Source organism: Pseudopipra pipra, chromosome 2 (assembly GCF_036250125.1).
Source record: "Pseudopipra pipra isolate bDixPip1 chromosome 2, bDixPip1.hap1, whole genome shotgun sequence".
Taxonomy (NCBI): domain Eukaryota; kingdom Metazoa; phylum Chordata; class Aves; order Passeriformes; family Pipridae; genus Pseudopipra; species Pseudopipra pipra.
This window is the reverse complement of record NC_087550.1, coordinates 111140780-111159865: the sequence shown is the minus strand read 5'-3', so window position 1 is coordinate 111159865 and position 19086 is coordinate 111140780. Positions and strand designations below refer to the sequence as shown.

The 19086-nt window shown below is 43.8% G+C and overlaps 1 long non-coding RNA gene across 1 annotated transcript in view; it reads right to left on the bottom strand.

Annotated features, from left to right (window-relative positions):
- Positions 1–1994: 1994 nt before the first annotated feature.
- LOC135407149 (uncharacterized) overlaps positions 1995–19086 on the bottom strand; it is a 33572-nt gene continuing 16480 nt past the window's right edge. Inside the window, exons 2-3 of the long non-coding RNA XR_010426729.1 lie at positions 5876–6017; positions 1995–4785 (exon numbers count right to left, since the gene is read on the bottom strand). This is a non-coding gene — a long non-coding RNA (uncharacterized LOC135407149). The remainder of the gene's footprint in view (positions 4786–5875; positions 6018–19086) is intronic.

Here is a 19086-nt window from a genome sequence, read left to right as displayed (position 1 = left end):
AGGAGGCAGATGGAGGACAGAAAGATAAACAGAAATGTCAGTGTAGATGATAAAACTGATGGCAGTTGCAGGTTACACTGTACAATCAAAACAACTTGTGTTGTGTTAACAATCCTTGACAAATAACTGAGGGCTGTTTTAACGCTGCTGCTGGGGTCACTACGGGATCCCAACAGCCCCAGTGTAGGCTGGCAGAAGGAGAGAGATGCTGCCACTGCTTCCTCAGAGCTACTTTCCTGACTCAGCTTTTGCAAGGAAGCCACACCATGCACGAGCGTTAGCCCAGCTGGGTGGCTTCCAGTCTTGCTGCCAGTCTTTTCCCCTGAGACAGGGAAATCATCGAGTCCATTAAGGCATTTCCTCAGAAAGACGAGCCTCAGCAGTGAGAGCTGGCTCTCCTCAGCCTGGGTACCTCTGCAGTAACTCGTAGAGGTGGTGGTGGATGTGCTACCTGCTCCTCCTGCCCTGTACCTGTCAGACTAGTCAATACTAGTGAGCCTTCCAGCTGGCATAGCTACTATGACTGCACGGATGGCCCACAGGGGCTGTCATGGAGACATGCGAATCCATGCATCCCAGCACCTCCTTCCTCCTGGGACAGGCTGTGTTCCCATCATCACAGCTGACAGCCAGGACTGTCTCTCATAGGGCCTGTCATCTGACTGTAAGTGAAGATACAGCATGGCTGGATGTGTCCCACACCCTCATGCATTTTCACCCAGTTTTGTGGACATTTTGAGGGGCAGGATGTCGAGACAGGGCCTCCCCTGTGGTTATCTCTTCCTCTGGCACCCACAGCCAGTTGCCTGGCTTGCAGGAAAGTCTGTTACAGAAACAGGCATCTGCTTCACTTTGATTTTAAAAGAAGTCAAGTCCCTTTTCCGAATTACTCAGCTCTCAAATTTCAAAGGTAGGGAGCAGACCGCATGTGCAACAACCCTGCTTTATTCACTGCCTGTAATTTGTGGTGTGGCTTCTGCTCTGGGTGTCAGGGAGTAACTTTTCAAAGGGAATTAAACAGCAAGCACTGAGCGCCTCTGGGTGAACAAGCTGTTTTCTTTACACCTGAAGACATTACAAGAGAATCCCAGCCTCTATTAACACAACTGCTGAGCTTTCATGGTGGCAGAGGAAAGCTTTTGAGCATGAACTCTGACTGCTTGGGAACCAGAAGTCAATAAGAAACATGGAGAATGTTTCAATCACAGGAAGCCCATTAGTGCAAGCATGGAGGGATGCAAACACGATTGAATCCAACAGCATTCTGTTTGTAAATGTTTGTAAATACTGTTTCATATCACTTGGGTATTGCAAATCCCTAAATTTTTGCTTTCCCAGAATTCCTGCTCTCTCTGGAAAACTCATATTGGTTTCAAGCTGGCATCTCTCAAGGTCACACTGGTCTGTTATTCACTGTTAAAACCATCTCCCATGGAAGAAACCATTAAAAGCATCAGGAATCAGATCACAAGCCATTTACTGCAGAGTCTGTTTCTCCCACTGTGTTTACCGTGCTCTTAGCCAGCATAAAGGGCTCCCAGTCCTGAATGGGGCCTCTGGGTGTGATTCTAAATGTTAAACAGTAATTATTTTTTTTTTAGATTTGTTTTAAACAAAAAGTATGAAAATCAGGGCTTGCAGAACTCCCCAGACAAAAGGCAGCTTGGGTTATCAAGCTGCCCAGGTCTGTGGCAGATCATTTGCATCACCTCCTCTGGCTCATTTTGGCTCTTAAGGAGGTCAAACTTGCCTTGGCTTTGCCTAGAAAAAAATGTTATAATGTTTTGTATGACACATGTTTTTAAAGTCATTCAAAAAATAAATATGACTATCTCTATGTATAGTTTATTTTTATGAGTCTCAGAGAATTGTATTAATTGCTTAATTTATATTTCCATCAGGGTCCATCAATTAAGAGGAATCGGTGGTATTATTATCCTTGTAAAACACCACATCAGTCAAAAATGAAGCAGAGTCAGAGGTCTAACTGTTAATCAGGTCACATTTCACTTCCTGTTGACATTTTTATTTCCCTTGCAGAAAATATTTGACGTTAAGCCTCAGATTATGAGCACTATTCACCCAGTGCAAACACCGCAGAGAAGTCGTCCTGCTGGTGCAGAGGGGGAAGTAATGCACCGAGAGTCGCTGGCGAGGCACCTCTTTAGGCAGCACAGGGTGGATCGACAGCTATTCATCTTGATGATGAATGGGAAATCACTCCAAGGTGAAGGTCAGATTTCCATCTGCACCTCAGAAAGCAAGAAGCAGGACCAGCAATGGCAGCAGAGGTTGTTCTGTTGTGGCTTTGCTGCAAACCGAGCAATTTGAGGAGTTCGACCAAGGAGGCAAAAATATCATAACGTGATAAATGTGATCAAGTTGTTTACTGGCAACAAGGAGGCAACAGGCTTGGCTGATGACGTGGTAGTGGAGAGTGCAGCCGTGGTCAAGGATTCGCTTTAAAATAAGGCATCAAGCAGGGAGGACGGTTTTGTAGTCAAGGAAATTGGCTGAGAGACAGGGAGACACTCAGTTACCCAGAACTAGATATTCATATGCTTCTTGAGCAATCTTGAAAGGGGTCATTTAGTTCTGCTGGGGCAAACTGAGCCTAGGAGAGGCGGAAAACATGCCAGCCTGAACGAACTGGTGTTGGGTGACTGTTGCACCCTGAGGAATACCGGGAAACACAGAACCGCTCTCTCTGTCTTACAAGTTTCTTCCTAATGGACTTGTTAATTTACACTCCATGATAATCTTCTGATTCAATGTTCACTAATACCCAGAACGCTGCTTATTCACAGTCTATAATAAGAAACTAACAATATTTTCCCTTTGTTCACCATATCATGTGCAACTTCCCAGAAGAGAAATCCCCAGTACTGTTGGTGGAATTTGAGTAGCTAACTTATACTTTGAGAACAGCATAGGGTCTCTTCCAACAACCACGACCAGTGTAGATAGTTTAATCTATTTCTTTTCTATTCTCCCTTTGTCAGTCTCCTCCTCTCTCTTTATGCAATTTGTTTCAGTTTATAGAAATACAGAGATGCTTTACTTGTTATTGCTCCTTCCTGCTGCAAATGCCACCACCACCACTACCACCATCCCCCAGTTAATGCTTTTTCTCAGAAAGTGATGCAGAACATTGATTAGAGTTGTTTGTTAACAGTGGTAGCACTGCACTGGAAAAAAAAATTCTTTATCAAAAAGTGTTACTTGCACCAGCACCTGCAAAGGAGAATCCTCTGTTGATCTGCAGTGAGAGCTCAGCCAAAACCAGTAACTTTCTAAAACTACGTTTGCATTTTAGCATTTTATTCACAGTTTTCAAACTCAGAATACTCTAACTACCTCCCCAACAGTCTGAGCTTCAGAGACCTCAAAAGCGGAAGAAACTACGCGTGCCCTTTTTCTCAATCAAGGAAAATTTTCAACTGTCATTAGGAAACTGAGTTTTCCACCTGAAAAGTCTGTAGAGAGCTGGTAAGAGACATTTCAAAGACAACCAAAACCCTCCATTCCTGTGAGTTATGGTGGAATTAGATCCATGCTGTGGTGCAAAGTCCATTTCTATGCAGTGTAACACACCTGCTTGAGGTAATTTTTTAGTAGGTAAATCTGAGGACCTTGCCTCTCTTTCCTGCCACAAGAGGCATGTTTGAGTAATTCTCAGATAAGCAGATATTTCCTCTTTTACATGCTTGCTTTATCTGGGGTGTGTGGCACCACATTTTCTCTAGAACAGCAGTCTCAAAACTTCTTTGGATTGCTCTCTGTACTTCCAGTTTGACAGCACTGCTTTGAGACCACTGTGACTCAGAATACGTTTGGGGTTTTTTTTGGACTCTCTGCTAAATGTTTATTTGCCTGAATATTTTACATGTTAGAGTATATGTGTGAGGAGGGGATGGGAAAGAGACCTCTCACTTCTGTCTGGGGAATGCGTGTGAGAAAGTATGGCTTTGATGAGGCCATGAGAGTGCTTGAAAACACTCTGCAGTCCCACAATGCTCAGAAGTTTCCTGAAGTTTCTGGCTGACTCCCAGCCCCTCGACAGAGTCAGCAGAGAGGATCCTCTCCCGCTCATTCAGAGCAAGTCCTTTACGTGTGTGCTCCAGGTGTCAACCTTTTGACATTCCTGTGCTGAGACAAAAAGTAAACCCAAACCCAATTCCCCTTATGTATATAGTCCACCTGGTGGATATAAAGATAAATGTGGTAAATTAAAACCTCCAAGATAAATAAACCTTTTGTTCATCACCAAAGCTGATTCACTGTGGAGCAACCAGTTGGCTTCCAGTGAAGCCATAGTTCACCATGGTTATTTGGGCTGTGTGTCCTTGAGGCCCTCTTTGTTCCAACTTAAGTATTCAAAAGTCACCAACTTGAAAGCTCCTCCTCTACAGGGGAAGGTCTTGGTAAATATTGGCATCTTCCACCATAAACTTCTGTACAAAAAAAAAAAAATGTTTAACTCTGCAATCCATTGTGAAAGAGCTTGTTCCCTCTGTAATATTGCATAACTGCAGCTGAGTGTGAAGGGAAAACAAGTGCATATGTCTGTATTTTTCCTTATGCATTACCTTGAGAGAAAGGACACAGTTTCTATTACATCTCTGGTCGCAACAGATGGAGTAAGATTTTTTTTTCCCTGTGTATGACTATAATTTCTTGAAAGCTGCCTTCCCAAGTTGATCAAGCAAGTCATGAAAAATGGTCTGTTTATAAAAATGATGATTCTGATTGAGTTAAAGCATTGTAAGGCACGAAGTACTGTCCCTGAAGAGAGAAAAAGAAAGGCTTTATGGAGAAATATCTTGTTTTCCTAATAGCTTGGTTTGGAAACAAGTTTATAAAACACATTAAAATTCCCCAGGGGCATCAGGACTGCAGTGTTTCTAAACAGTTGCATTTACCTTGGCCTCACAGTTGTAGGATAAGGAAAGATTGCCTTTTTTTTAGTCCCAAGAATACTATACTTGGCATTTATGTAGCACTTGTGATCTTAACAGTTCTAGAACCACAGACCAAAAATCCTTACAGCCCAAAGGAAGCAGCAGGTTCAGGTACTTTTACTATCACTTGTCTTATACCCCTTTCCTTATCTACCCAAGTGAGAGCCAGCCCTGTGGGGTTCTTGCTTGCCAGGCTACTGTGAGACATAGGCCAGTTGAACAAAAAATGTCCCGTTTCGTGCAGGTTGCCAAGAACAACTTTGACTTTGATCATATTCAAAGTACTTTTAAGAGCTGCTGAGTGAAGGGACAGGATTTTCATTTGTTTGTTGGTTTGCCTTTTTTTTTTTTTTTCAGATTTGACCATCACATTTTGCAATCCTGTTATCTACTTTTAAAACTTAGGCAGATCTTGGTTCCCACCTCTCACTTGTTTATTATGCAAAGTACTTGGGAAAAAAACACGGAAAGGAGAGACAGGGACCAGTAAACACACAAGCCAGAGACGAGATCCTGTCAGGTTCTAACCTGGATCAACTTCTCCTCTGTTTCTTGCTGCCCTTAATAATGTCTTGGGATTTTTATTTTATTATTTTGACTCAGTGAATTACAGTGGGTGCATGTAAGATTAGCAAGAGAGATTTTGTAATATCAGTTCTGCAAAGTGAAAGTGCTTTATTTCCTTGATGACAGCATCAAGGTGGAAAGTTCCTTACAGGCTTCATGATCACTAAAGACAAATTATACAAGTGAAGACTGCATTTTGTTTGCCAGAGAGTCAGTCAATGTCCATCAAGCGCTCTAATGTTCACCCATAATATAAAATTCTCATCAAATAGAGTAAAATGTGGACATTGGTATGTTCCTGAAGCTCTCACCTTCTCCACTAGACTCATATTAGGGAAGCAGCTCACCTTCTCTCCATAAATGGCACAGCATCATGGTGGTAGGCTTCCTGGTGCATGAAAAACACACTGCCTCCAAATCTGGGGAGCCAGCTGTCTATTTGGAGGGTTTCAGAGAGGTTCATGGAGTGTTGCCTGCTCTCCAAACATTCTGTAGGTAAAGACCAGAAGAAGGGAATGAAGTTAAATGAAAGAGAGTTTGAGAGTTCACTCTGGCAGACAAAGTGGGAGATAATAGTAGTACTACTAGTAATAACAATAATAATAACTTTTTAGCATAGCCAGGAAGAATTTATCTAAAAAAACGAGTGTACAGCAATATAGACTGTGAAATATGTCTGTCATTCTACAGTCCTGGTGACTAGATCTTGCACCTCATTTTCACTCCTAGGTTTTTGCTCCTTTTTAGTTTTATACTTTTAACCATTGGTTTAGATTTATAGCAACTTAGAACACTGGGATCTCAAATCATGATGGGAATCCCTCTGATATTAACTCAAGATGGATATTAACCTTTAATTATAACACTCCGCTTCACCCAACTGAACCATTACACTGAATTTTTAAAACAAAGACTACCATCCAAAAAAAGAAAGCTTTTTTTTGTATTAACTTAATTTTTCAGATGTAAGACACCATTTTCCAAAAGCAATGTGTATAAAAATAAAAAATTGCCAGGTCATCCTATGCATTATATAGCACTTAACTGAGAAGAATAGGCATTGACTATAGATTTAAAAACTCAGTAGATCCCTGAGAGCCACTATGTAATCTTATGTATAGAATTATGATTCGAAGAAAATGTTAAAATCAATGTCTTTATGACTCATCATCAGCAACACATTCCTCAGAAGAGAAGGCTGACGATGAAGTTAACTGATGGATGCCTTTCCTGCAATGCTGCTCAGGGCAAATAATTTTACAGCACATTCCGAAGTGCTGAATGACCTGGAGAGGTGCCAAATCCCTTTGTGAATCCCCTGGGAACAGAACCAGAAAAAGGTGGAAATTGCCAGTAAAAAATTTGACTTGCTGTAAAAGTTGTTACATTTTTCTCAGCCCGATCCTCTATATCCACCAAACCCTTCCCAGATTAAATCAAACAACCGAAGAGCTGTGCCACGAAATACAGATGTGTGAGTTCATCTTGCTTTTACCTACACACAGAGGCTGAACTGTGAAAACCTCTGGACTCCATCTATAAACATGGACAGGAGCACAGCTTAATCCTTCAAGGCATTCCTTTAACTTAGTAAGCTTTTACATTCTTCTGCAGTTCTACAGGAAGTTATAGTTTGACTTTTTCCTTCCAGGGACCTTTAAAGATCATCCAATCCCCTTGCTGTGAGCAGGGACATCTTTCATTAGATCAGGTTGTTTAAAGTCCCATCCAACCCGGCCTTGGTCACTTCCAGTGATGGGGCATCCACAACTTCTCTGGGCTGATCGTGCCCCCTGCTCTCACCTTTCTCTGCTGCTTCTGCAACCATCTCTCTTCTCTGCCACTCCCAGATGATGCTGATCTGGGAACTCTTGTTCCCAAGCATTTTTATCATGAGAGAGCCTCAAAACTCTGAACTGTGGGCCAGCTTCCAGGGTCCCTGTATTTTTAAGGCCCAGAACGATGGACAGTGAGGTGGCTCATGACACCAGGAGGCCACTGTGAAGGTAGTGGATGTGGCCAAAGATGACAGTGCTGGGGTTTGGGGGTTGTGGCCTGAAAGATCCTCTACTGTGGGAAGAGGAGGAGGGTCAGGGGGGCAGAGGGCCTCTTTGCTGGGGATCACTTCCCTGTGCTATTCTGTTACCCCTTAGGCACAGGGACTGCCTTCCACCTTCCCTCATGTATCTCCTCTGGATCCTGTGCCTGGGGTTGATGGTGAGTGATGAGATGGTGACAACAGTGTGGGGGGGTCAGGATTCTGCAGTGACCTCCCACCATCCCAACTCCCAGCAAGTGGCACAGCCCCCTGCACCTGACAGCAGCTGTCAAGGGGTGAAGCATCCAGACATCCCACTGTAAGGAAAGTGAGACCCACCCGGCCTGCAAAAGGTCTTCCTGCACTTCATAAAAGAATTGCTTTTTACCCCTTTTCCCCAGCCCCCGTCTCTGCCTTTGGAGCATGGAGAGATGCCTTCTCCTCTGCATGGAGCGCTGAGGGAGAGGGGAGCAGAGGGCTTGGCATCCTTTGAGCTGCTGCGCTGGTGCAGCGTGAGGAATCTGTTGGTGGGCTATGGAGATCCCTGGGGCCCAGAGGTGGAGGGGTTTCTTTTCAGTCTGAGGTTCACCCTTGCTCTAGTCTCTGGTTTTAAAGGCGAACCTTCTCACTGCTTTTTTATTTAAGAAGAAGGGGCAGACATAGGTCCTGGGAAAGACCTTATTAGCGTGTACATTCTTAACACCTTGGCTTGGGGGTTGTTAGGAATTTCTAAGCAGATGCAACTACTGCCTCCCATTGCTTTGAGAGAACAGCCTGTGGGTCATAATTGCTGTGCACAGAATTTCCTCCGAAATAATCATGCTCTGGTGTTTTCAGGAATGATAAGGTGCATGCCTCTCATGCATCATCTTCTGCACTGGGCAGTTTATGAACCTCTGAGAGAATGCTGAGATGGTTTCCTGGGGCACACAGAGGAAAGGTTGACTTACCTTCACAGACTTCAGGGGAATTTCACTTGGACATCTGAGATGAAAACCTGCCTGACCCCAGCAGATAAGTCAGCATTGCTATAGGCTTCTTTACAAGTAGGTGAAGAATGAGGTAAAGATTACTGGGAACTGTTCTTCAGAGCCCATGTGGATGCTTCAATCACAGGAGGCTGGGCAGGGGACGGGGGTGACCCTGCCCACCTCCAGAGCTCACCTGGTATACCCCTGGTGTGGCAACCACCACATCAAAGGTAACATCCGCTGTGATGATTGATGCTGCCTCAGGATAAGAGTGACTGTGAGGATTTCTTAACAAGACCATGGTTGCATTTGTTTTTTGCAACAGCCTCTATTTCCCCACGTTTTCTTTCTGGCAAACAAGTAATGACAACATGAAAGAGCGTGAGGAGCAAGCTGAGCCTCCACAAGCGCTGGGCCTTGGGAACCTTGTTTTGCTGAGGAACCACCTCAGGAGCACAGCCCTGCATTTCTTTTTTATTCTCAGCATATGTGCTGCTGAGGCCTCATGCTGGTCTCCTCTTCTTGTTAGCTTTTCAGCAGCTCACCAGGCCCCAGCTGGCCATGGTTAATTGCAATCAGCAGGTGAGAAATGCAGCATCTTCAGCAACAGAATTGTCTCCAACTCTGGGACACATTCTGGGAAACAGGGAGCACCCAGAAGAAGAAAGGGAGATGCCTTAAAACGGAACTTCTGAGAAAAGCATTACTTGAGAAAGACATCAATGCATAGACAAATCACATTTGCTTTTACTAGAAGTTATAATGGAACTATTTAGTGTTAAGAGACAGGAACCTTTCAGCACTCTCCTCTGATGGTTTCTAGTTACAGTCTAGTATCACTTGAGGCCTTATTGACATGGCTCTTTTTCATTCCTTTTTTTACAAGGTTATAAGTATCCTTCTGAAGCTCAAAGGACAGTGAGGGTATAAAGAGTGTCTTGCACTTGGGCGAGCAGTTCAAATACGGCCCAGAGTCTTAGCATGTGGAAGGTGGCTGACTGACATTGATGATCATTGGTGGCCTCAGGCTGTGGGCAGTCTTCCGCTTTGCTGTGTGTGTTGTTTGGGAACCTGGGATACCAAACACAACCTATGGTGCAAGTGTGTGGTCTGTGTCTTGTAGCAGTGACTGCTTTCAGACGATTTTGTTTGAGCTAAAGATATCTCTACCATCTTGTCAGTCAGAGCCTGCAGCAGAGGAAACAGTGATTAAATCTGCAAGGAGAATTTGATGCTTTCTCGCCCTGAGAAGAAGACCCTTGGAGGTCAAGGTTGAGTCACAAAAGCTTGCCAGGCAGCAGTGTAAGCTTCTTTGTTGATAAATTCAAGAGGACTTCATGGCTAGCAATATAGTAACTTGACAGGTGCTCAGTTATCACAGCAGTGGGTATGTTGCAGGATATAGAAAGGCTATGGATGACGGATACATGTTTGAGCAGCTCCCCTTTTTAACAGGGTATTGCAAACCAAAGATTCCTCTGAGGTAGATGAGTGGGCCATTTCTAGGTGGTTGAATCAATAAGAAGATTTAAGTCCTGCAAAAGAAAGACACCACCTTCTTCCAAAAGAAATCCCATGTTACCTCCCAAGTAGTGATGGCCAGTATAGCGAATATACGATATTAGCATATGTGCTGAGCTGTTCCACATCAGTGGTGCTGCATGCAGCTGCTGAAGTGAAAAAGCATCGAACAGCCTGGGAACAATGGGAGAGATACCTGGATACTAATGCGAATGGCATGTCTGTGTTTATTTGTTTGCAGTGGTGCTGACATTCTAGGATCATCAAGGGCAAATTCTGCCAGATATAGATCAGTGCACGGGCAAAAAAAGCAATTAACATTTTATTATCATCCCGTTCATGTGCAATTAAAATAGAGTCGATTCCCCTTCAGATAAAAATGCATAAATAAGTAGAGACTGGCTCTGGGTCCTAAAGCAGACAAAGGTAAACTGAAAGTCGTAAAAGATCACCTGTCAGTTCAGTGGCTCAGACTGAGATGCTGCAGGAAAAGGAGAAAAGCAGAGCACATGGGAAATGGCATGCTGAACTGTGAGATAGGATGCATACAGCTTTTTGCTGTTGTTGTTTCAAACCCCAATTTTAATTGCTGTGGGTTTACAGATTAATAAAACACATTTCTTCCAAAGAAACAGCTGTTTGGTGGATAATTTTAATCACAAACTGGTGATAACCTCCCATGGGAGTTCATCTGAGCTGCCAAGTAACTTTTTTAACAAAGAGTAAAGATGGTCCCGAGTCTGAAGCTGGAGAGCTGAACAAGTGGAAACAATTGTGCAAATTGAAGCACTGATCTCTCCCTTGCATGTGTATCTGAGTAGAAAAAACTTGAGAACATAGATCACTGTCATGAGAATACAGCTCATACCAGCAAGCACACCAGCAAGCACTAGTGCTGACCATCAGCTGGTGCAAAATGGCACAGCACATCTGATGCCAGATGGTTGCACCCCAGCACACCACCCATTAAGAAGTTTATTGAAGTGCTCAGTTTAGATAGGCTGCTTAGAGGCAGCCTCCACTGCTGAAATTGCTGTAAAATCCCTGGAATCAGGCACTTCTTGGGTCAGACTAGATATTGGTCACTTACTCTGACATTAATTGTTCCAGCAGCCACGCACTGTAAAAACAGGCTTCTGCCTGTCTAGGGTAAACAGCGCTAGTGACACTCCCTAAAAATCAGACAACCTGTCTGGTGAAAGCTTTTAGAGCCTTTCACAAGCTGCAAAAGAGCCCATAAGTGATTGAAGGCGGTAGGGTGGGTGCATTATTGTTCTCATTAGAGCATCATCTGCCAATTTATTGCAGCGAGAAGCCAGGAAATGCAAAGCTGTCTCTTTGTAAAAAAACCCCTCTGTGCTCTTTACATAACATTTAAGATATTCAGGGTGTGGGCACAGGGGGTGTGCTGTGGATGTGACCCTCACTGCAGCCTGACTATCTGTCAGAGCAAAGAGAGGTAGGGGAGAGAAGGCAGAGAGGTGACTGTAACAAAGATCTCAGCCTGTGGCCACAGTGAAGGATCCTCAGGGCACCGCAGGCAGCAGCTTTGGGCCTGGACTCTCTGATAATAGGCAGCACATGTGCTCCCCAGGACTTCATCATAATGAAAAAATACTGATTCTCACCAGACTGTTAATTTTTATGCATGCAAAGAACACATCACTATCTTAAGCACGTGCTTCCAGACACAAGTTTATTTGACAAGGTGGATTGATTTTTTCCCATCTTCGCTTCCTTATGGCCTAGATCCTGTTGCCTTTGAAGTATGTGGTTTCTGTAGTATAAGATCAAACATCTCAGCAGCTCTTGAGTAAGAAGAATCCCACACTGCTCCTCTAACAACTGTCCATCCACAGACAGCCATCTGTCCTGTCATTCTAATGGACAGGCTAATGGTTTCACTTAGGATATGCTGGTGGAAGAAATCCTATTACCTGAGGAGCATTGGGGATTTGACCATTCATTTACTACAAAATTTGTTCTATAATGAGCAGTTCATCCCATGACTGATAGAGACTGGAACTTTGATAGACTCTGTGCACTATCAACAGGTAACCCTCGTTTTGTTCCTTAATGTACAAGCTAAATAGGGACTACAAGTCACAGTGGTGTGAGCAGCTCTGGGCTTCTCAGCTCAGTCCCTACTGGCATCAGCATCTGGTTCCAGAAACATTAAAGGTATCACTCCCAGGCTGTTGAGAGCAGCTGGAAGACTTGGAACCATCACCAACCCCTCTAGGGCCGGGTTTGACTGCAGTCCAGCATCTGCACAGTGAGGCCTGGGGAACTCATTGGGAACTCTGCACACTACTGTAACATAGGTGCAAAGAATTAATAAAGCCCTGGGATGCTCCAAAGAGCTGTGTGTGCTACACACGAGGCTCTTTGCTCCTGCTAGGGAGGCTGCAGGATTTATACAAGCAGAAGCACGTATTCCAATTCTAAAAAAACCCTAAAGTTTGGAAGTTTAGTGAAGTGGTGCACATTTGCCTTGCCCTCAGACAGACCTTGAGGTGTCTTGAGATGGACCTGAATCCTTTCAACTCTTTGCTTTCTCAGCTATAGCAGCCCACCTCCATGGAGAGAAGGAAGCTGAGGGGAGCAGAAGAACAGTGGCCAGTCTGTCCTGGTGAGCTGAGGATCCCCTGGCTCTGACTGTGCTGTTGTGAGCTCAGTTGAATCTACCCAGTGAAACCCAGCCATTTTTAATGGACAGTGACACACAGCAGCTCCTTCCCTGCAGAGCAACCCAGGGAAAGGGAAATCCAAATACACTCAATGCCTTCCCACTGTTACACTTAGAAACACAAAGCAGTGCAGGGGACTACTCAGTGGTACAGCACTGACCTAACAGCATCTCATTTCCCAGCAGTGCAATTGTGGGATGATGGGGAGGGATGGATTACCTGGACCTCTGCAAAAGAGAAGGGTAAGAGGGCACTTGTGTGAGAGATTGCAAATGCTTTACCAACACTGCAGTCCTGAAGTAGGTTTAAGAGTGCTGCTGGCACTGGAAAGTGTGCTGATCATCAAAACCTGGAAAGGAGCTTCTGAAGCAACCTCTGTTTCCATTCAGCCCGCCCCTAGCAGTGCATCATGCCTAGTTTTCAGAGCAAAGAAACTGCCTGGCTGGCTACAAAAGGATCTTCTCCTTGTGAACACACTGGAGAGCTCTGATATAGCCACCACTTCCCAGGGGATGCTGGGATCCCAGGCACCTCAGCAAATCCAGGCTGAAATGTTTCTCGGTGTTTGAAGTTTTGCTGACCATCCCTTTTCCTTTGTCACTGTAGATCAGAGAGAGTGAGAGAGAGCAGAGAAAGCAGATGGTTTGTCTAAACAAAGGTCAGACTTGCTGTTCAAGAGGCAGCAGACCAGTGTTGTTCTGCAATGAGCCATGTAACGCTGTCAGGTCACACAGCCAGAGAGTCCCCTTGGGAAGGTGAAAGCATTACTCCTCTGATGCCGTTCCTATCTTTTATGAAAGCATGCACAGCACACACAGTTTGTGCAATTAGCTAATACTCAGACAGCTGGTACCTTCTAAGTGGCTCAGATAAGATCAGGCAGTAAAAGTAGCAGAACCTCCTGCTTAAAACATCCTACGGACGCAAAACCATGTCCCAAACAAGAAAACCTAGTTTTCAGCCATGTACCTGAGCCTATTGCCAAATGAAGTCAGCAAACATACATAAGAGAGAGACACGTAGGTAACTAGCCCTGACTACTCCAGCAGCTGGATCTATGAGGGCAAAGGAAAGCTAAAATTCATTGCTTGCATTGAATCAAAGACAGAACTAAAATAAAACATGAGCAAGCTGCATAATGAGGTTATTCAAAGTTGTCTTTTACTTCTCGTTCTTTAAGAAAGAAGCATTGTTTTCTATCTAACAGTGGCTATATCCAAACTATAATGCTCTTGGGGGAATAAGTGAAATACCATATTCTTTCAGTAGAGCAGGCACCACTAATTATCTTCTTACCTTGTAGAATGTCAAATTAGTTGGAAAAAATAGATCAAGCTACTCTTAAGTACAGTGATTAAAGTGATCAAAAGCTCATAACAGCACAGAGAGTGCAGTGAGGTTGTAGTTGTGCTCTAACACCTGCACCTCATGATGGAAGATAACAACAAGAGGCAAGGAGAAATGTAAACATGAACATTTTGCAAATGCTCACATTGAATTTCACAAATCATCCCAAATGTGGACTTTGGGATTTAATCTCAAGCTTCAATCTTAAGCTCTGTTTTTATGAACCAAGGCAAGGCTTGTAGAAAAAGGTAATATTCTCTCTTCTGACCTTCAATCTTCTTGGCTACAAAACTCAGTTATGCCATTATTCTACAGGCTTATTAATATTCTGAAACCTAAGGAGATCCTGTGCAGATTTAAAAGATCCAGGTCAACTTCTGTGTCATTTTTCAAACCAACCTTCAGATTTTCCTCTAGAGCCTACATACCCATCCACCTCTCTATCAGGAATAGAAGGATGGATCTCATTACTTCACTATATTTAATATTTTTCTTGGCAGTGCTATTGTGTGGACTAAATGCTAAGTATCTCTGCACATCTAAAAAAACCCCATGCAAAGGTCAAAGCCTAGACTATTCCTGGGTTTCTTTAAGCACTTAGCAGAATTATCTAAGCTGGCAGACTAAATCTTTTGCATAGTCTGTGGAGAAACACAGGCAACAAAGAAGGGTAATTTATTCAGACTCCCAGCTCCCTTCACTGGCCTCCAAGGTAAAACAGTTTCCTAAGGTAGACCCTGCTCCTTTCATAGGGACTTCCAGTGATATAGCAAGAATTAGCTGCAATAGACCCAGACCTAAGAGACTTATCTAGTGCCATACTGGGAGCCTGAGGCAGATCAAAATTTAAAATCGTGTTTCCCTGGGTCCTAAAATATTCCATTATAATCAAATGATTTTGTTTTTTTGACTCTTGCATCGGCAAGGTAGCAGATAAGTTTCTTTTGGAGATTTAGGTTTGTCCAAGTTAAAAATCTGAAAGAAAGAAGCAGGTGAATACTGTGACAAATGACAGTCACAGTGTCCATAAGAGTCCTCTTGCATAGCCCATGGAAATGAGATTGTTAAGTGCAATAGATTTGGAGTTAAACCTATGAAGCCCATATGAAATATAATTGGCTGCTTTTATGAAGAAATTGCCCAAATGAATAATATTATTTTTCCTGAGGTCATTTATGTAAGCAAACAGAGACAAATAGATATTCATCAATGGATGTAAGCCAGACTCCTCTAAACGTTGTTGCATTAGTTTACAGCAGGACTAAATTTGACCCAGCATATCTAACAGGATGTTTGATGGTCAGGATTAGGCTGCTTTGAGGGATTTGGAATGATTACTTCTGCTCTTGGCCTTGCATTTCTTCATCAGACAAGGGGGGCAATTCTACAAAGTTTTCACCTGCTTCTTTCTTGCAGATTTTAACTTGGACAAACCTAAATCTCCAAAAGGAACTTATCTGTCACCTTGCTGAAGTAAGAGTCAAAAAAACAAAATCATTTGATTATAATGGAATACTTTAGGACCCAGGGAAACATGATTTTAGATTTTAATCTGCCACAGGATCTCAGTATGACACTAGATAAGTCTCTTAGGTCTGGGTCTATTGCAGCTAATTCTTGCTATATCACTGGAAGTCCCTATGAAAGGAGCAGGATCTACCTTAGGAAGTTGTGTTGCCTTGGAGGCCAGTGAAGGGAGCTGGGAGTCTAAATAAATCACCCTTCTTTGATGCCTGTGTTTCTCCACAGACTATGCAAAAGATTTAGTCTGCCAGCTTAGACACTTCTGCTAAGTGCCTGGAGAAGATAAGATTAAGACTGATGAAATAAGTACAAGTATTGTCTTTGGCGTCCTCATAAAGTGTTGCAAGGTAGACACTAATTTTCTCTTTGAAACTGACCAAAATTGAACTCCAAGGTGTGGGGACATTACAATTTGCACAGAAAGGGAGATTGCAAAGAAATCAGGAATGAGAAATTTTAAAATCAGTGTGTTAACCAAAAGAACTGTTTTGCCAAGTTGCATTTTCCATCCTGCAAAATGTAATTTGGCAAGAAAGAACCCTCCTGTCCTTTATTTCTTATCTAGAAATGATTTTTAATAAAAGGTAGGCAACGTTCCTGCCATACTTCTGTTCATTAGTAAATCATCTGGAATCACTGCTGATGTTCCTGAACATCTTCAGGAAGCAGGCAGCAGTGTCGGGTGGAGCACTGTTGACTGCTCGCTGCAGAGTGCCCCGGGAGCTTCAGGCTCTCTGTGAGACACAGAGGCGCTGGAACTGTCTGAAAACTGCTGAGGCTGTGAGGCTCCACCATGGTTAATATTTTAGGTGCAGAGGAGAGGATGGGGGAGGGAAGTGTTTATCAACAGCTATCAACTCTCTATCAAATGTGCAGCTTGGCAAGCAATTCAAATTTAAGAGAATTCAGCCTTTCCTTTGGTCACTGTTGCAAGCATGGACACATGTAGGCACATGACTGAAGACATGCATGTTCTCAGTATTTACAACAAAGCATCTCCATTGCTGCTGCTACTGAGAAAGGGAGGGCAATTTTATTTTTCCTGTGTGTGCAGCTAACAATTCCTGGAACCCCAGTTCTCCTCCCACTTCCCTTTTACCCTTTCCTGGCTCCTTTCCTCTGGGATTTGACAACATCAGCCTGAGGCTCTGGGTTACCCATAATATTGCTTCTCTCCTCTTCCTTCCAAACCTTGCCAAAGAATAAAACCTTGAGATTTTTGAGTTGATTTTGCATAGAACAAAACATAGGAAAAACAGAGATAGCACAGCTCTCCTGCAGTTTCAGCTTTGGGTTATCTGTGCAGTGCTGGGCAGTGAGGTGCAGCACACCTTCAGGACCCATGATAGCCCAGGATACCCACTGTGCTGCTTGGGTACAACCTCCTTTCTATATTTCTGCCACTTTCCTTAAGGCCTGGCCTCAGTAATCAAAATTTTGAGATAATTCTGACCCTAGTTTAATCCTTGTGGCAGTCACCCCACTGGCACAGCCTTATGCCAGCGACAAAAGTAGGAAAGAGTCTGATCCCACAGGAGACCCAGAAGACACCTGAGGGGATGCAGCTGTACTTAAGAGGCTCATTACTTAATACATCTTCCAGGCATTAAAATCCCAGCATGCACTGAATGGCTTCAAGAAAGATAAACACAAAATCTGGATACAAAATTAGAAATGGAAATGATGGAGTAAGGGAAACAGTGGGTGTCACAAGAATTCTTCATGTCTCTTTGTATGCAGCTGGATTAAATGCTGGACCTCATTTTATATTACAGCACTACATCCCTTTTGGAGGGCAGAAAGGGGTAGTGCAGGAGTAAGAATGGCAGGACCTGGCTTTGCTTGGGTATTTTTTACAGCCCTGGTCTGTGTTAGGGGGAAGGTTCTCTTCTGCATGACTGTGAAGCAGGGAGATGTTTCCCTCTCACATAAGGAGTTTATGGTTGATCTCCAAAGGCAACCAATTCCTCTTATTTCTTGTCTCATGCTCTGATCCTAAAGTTGTCTGTCCTTCCTGAATGTCTTCTGCATGCATGCTGCAAGGAGGGCTGGGAGCACAGCCTAGTTTGAGGCCATAATAATGTAGATCAAGGCCTTTTTATTACTGCTCACCATGCCAAACAGACCGTGGCATGTGGGCCACTGCCATGTGCTGGGGCATACCTGTCACCGTGGGATCACTGTACTTGGAGAGAAGCCAAGTCCCTGCACTGGGGCCATGTCACATGCCACTTACAAGACCTTCTTTGGGCAGGGGTCCTGACACAGTGTGCAGCCTGGCTGGAGATCCTGTCCCCCGGCCTCACAGGTCACTAATGATGTGCAAGCCACAGCCTGGCACGGCCAACAGCAGACCCCTACACACTGAGCAGTGTGTCTGCTTGGGAAGTGATTTGCTTTTATCATTCTTTTACAAAGAGTAGTCTGCATGATTTGCCAACTTGGAAAGCCATGATGTGACATTTCTTAAGACAGGGACTTTAGAAAAGATTTTAAAGTTCTGTTTGAAACATTTTTTTTCGTATTGAAGTAGTGGTGTGTTCTCTTTCTTTCTCTGACCAACCTCAGAAGCTAAAAAAACACATTTTCAGTGTTTAAATATGATGCTGACTGTTTAATGCCATAATGGTGTTGGCTGGAAAGCCCCACAATGTCAAAAGACTTTTGACCCATGCTACAAGGAAAGTTTCGGGTGAGGCAGGCAACAGTGAAAGTAGTGCAGCTGTAATAACTCTATTTGGCGATGCATAGACACAGTTCAGTGTCCAACAGGGGACTATTTTAAGTGTTTATGTCCTGTCCATTGCAGCTAGGGCTCTTGGTCCAAATGAAGTACAGGCAGCTGCACCCACACTGATTCTTAGATGATTCCTCTGATTCTCCTTGGCCCTACACCAGCAATAGCTTTTTATCCCCCCCAGTCCTCATGCACACAAGCAGTGGCAGCAGCTAGTGTAGTGCTATTGTCCCAGTGAAGTTGCACTGGGCTCTCCCCACTCAGGATGTGGCCTTTGGTACCTTACTCTAGAAAATGGGCAAAAGAAGGCAAAAGAGCAGGATTTTTCCAGCTGTCTTTGGCTTGGTCGCAATTCTTTTTCGGTTCATTTTTGCTCTCTGGATGAGAGGAGTTGTTACCCGTCTCACTAGACAGGGTGTTTCAGGTCTGTAGGGTGCAGCTTTGGCATGCAGTGATGGCAGCTATTTGCTCAATTTCCCATTGCTCAGGGCCAGCGTGGGGTAAGCAGCACCTTCTCATTCCCACTGATCCCTGCTGGAACAGCGTCAGCCCTACCTGGCCTTACAAGTCAGTTCCACTTTCCTTTTCATTTAAAGCTATAAATTAGCAGGCAGGAAAACACCTGGGTGTCAACCCCTGGCAGTCCTCAATTTCCCAGCAAGGGACAATGGAAAACTGAGAAATGGAGAGAAGCGCTAGAAGAAAAACAAACAGCAAAACAGAATATCCT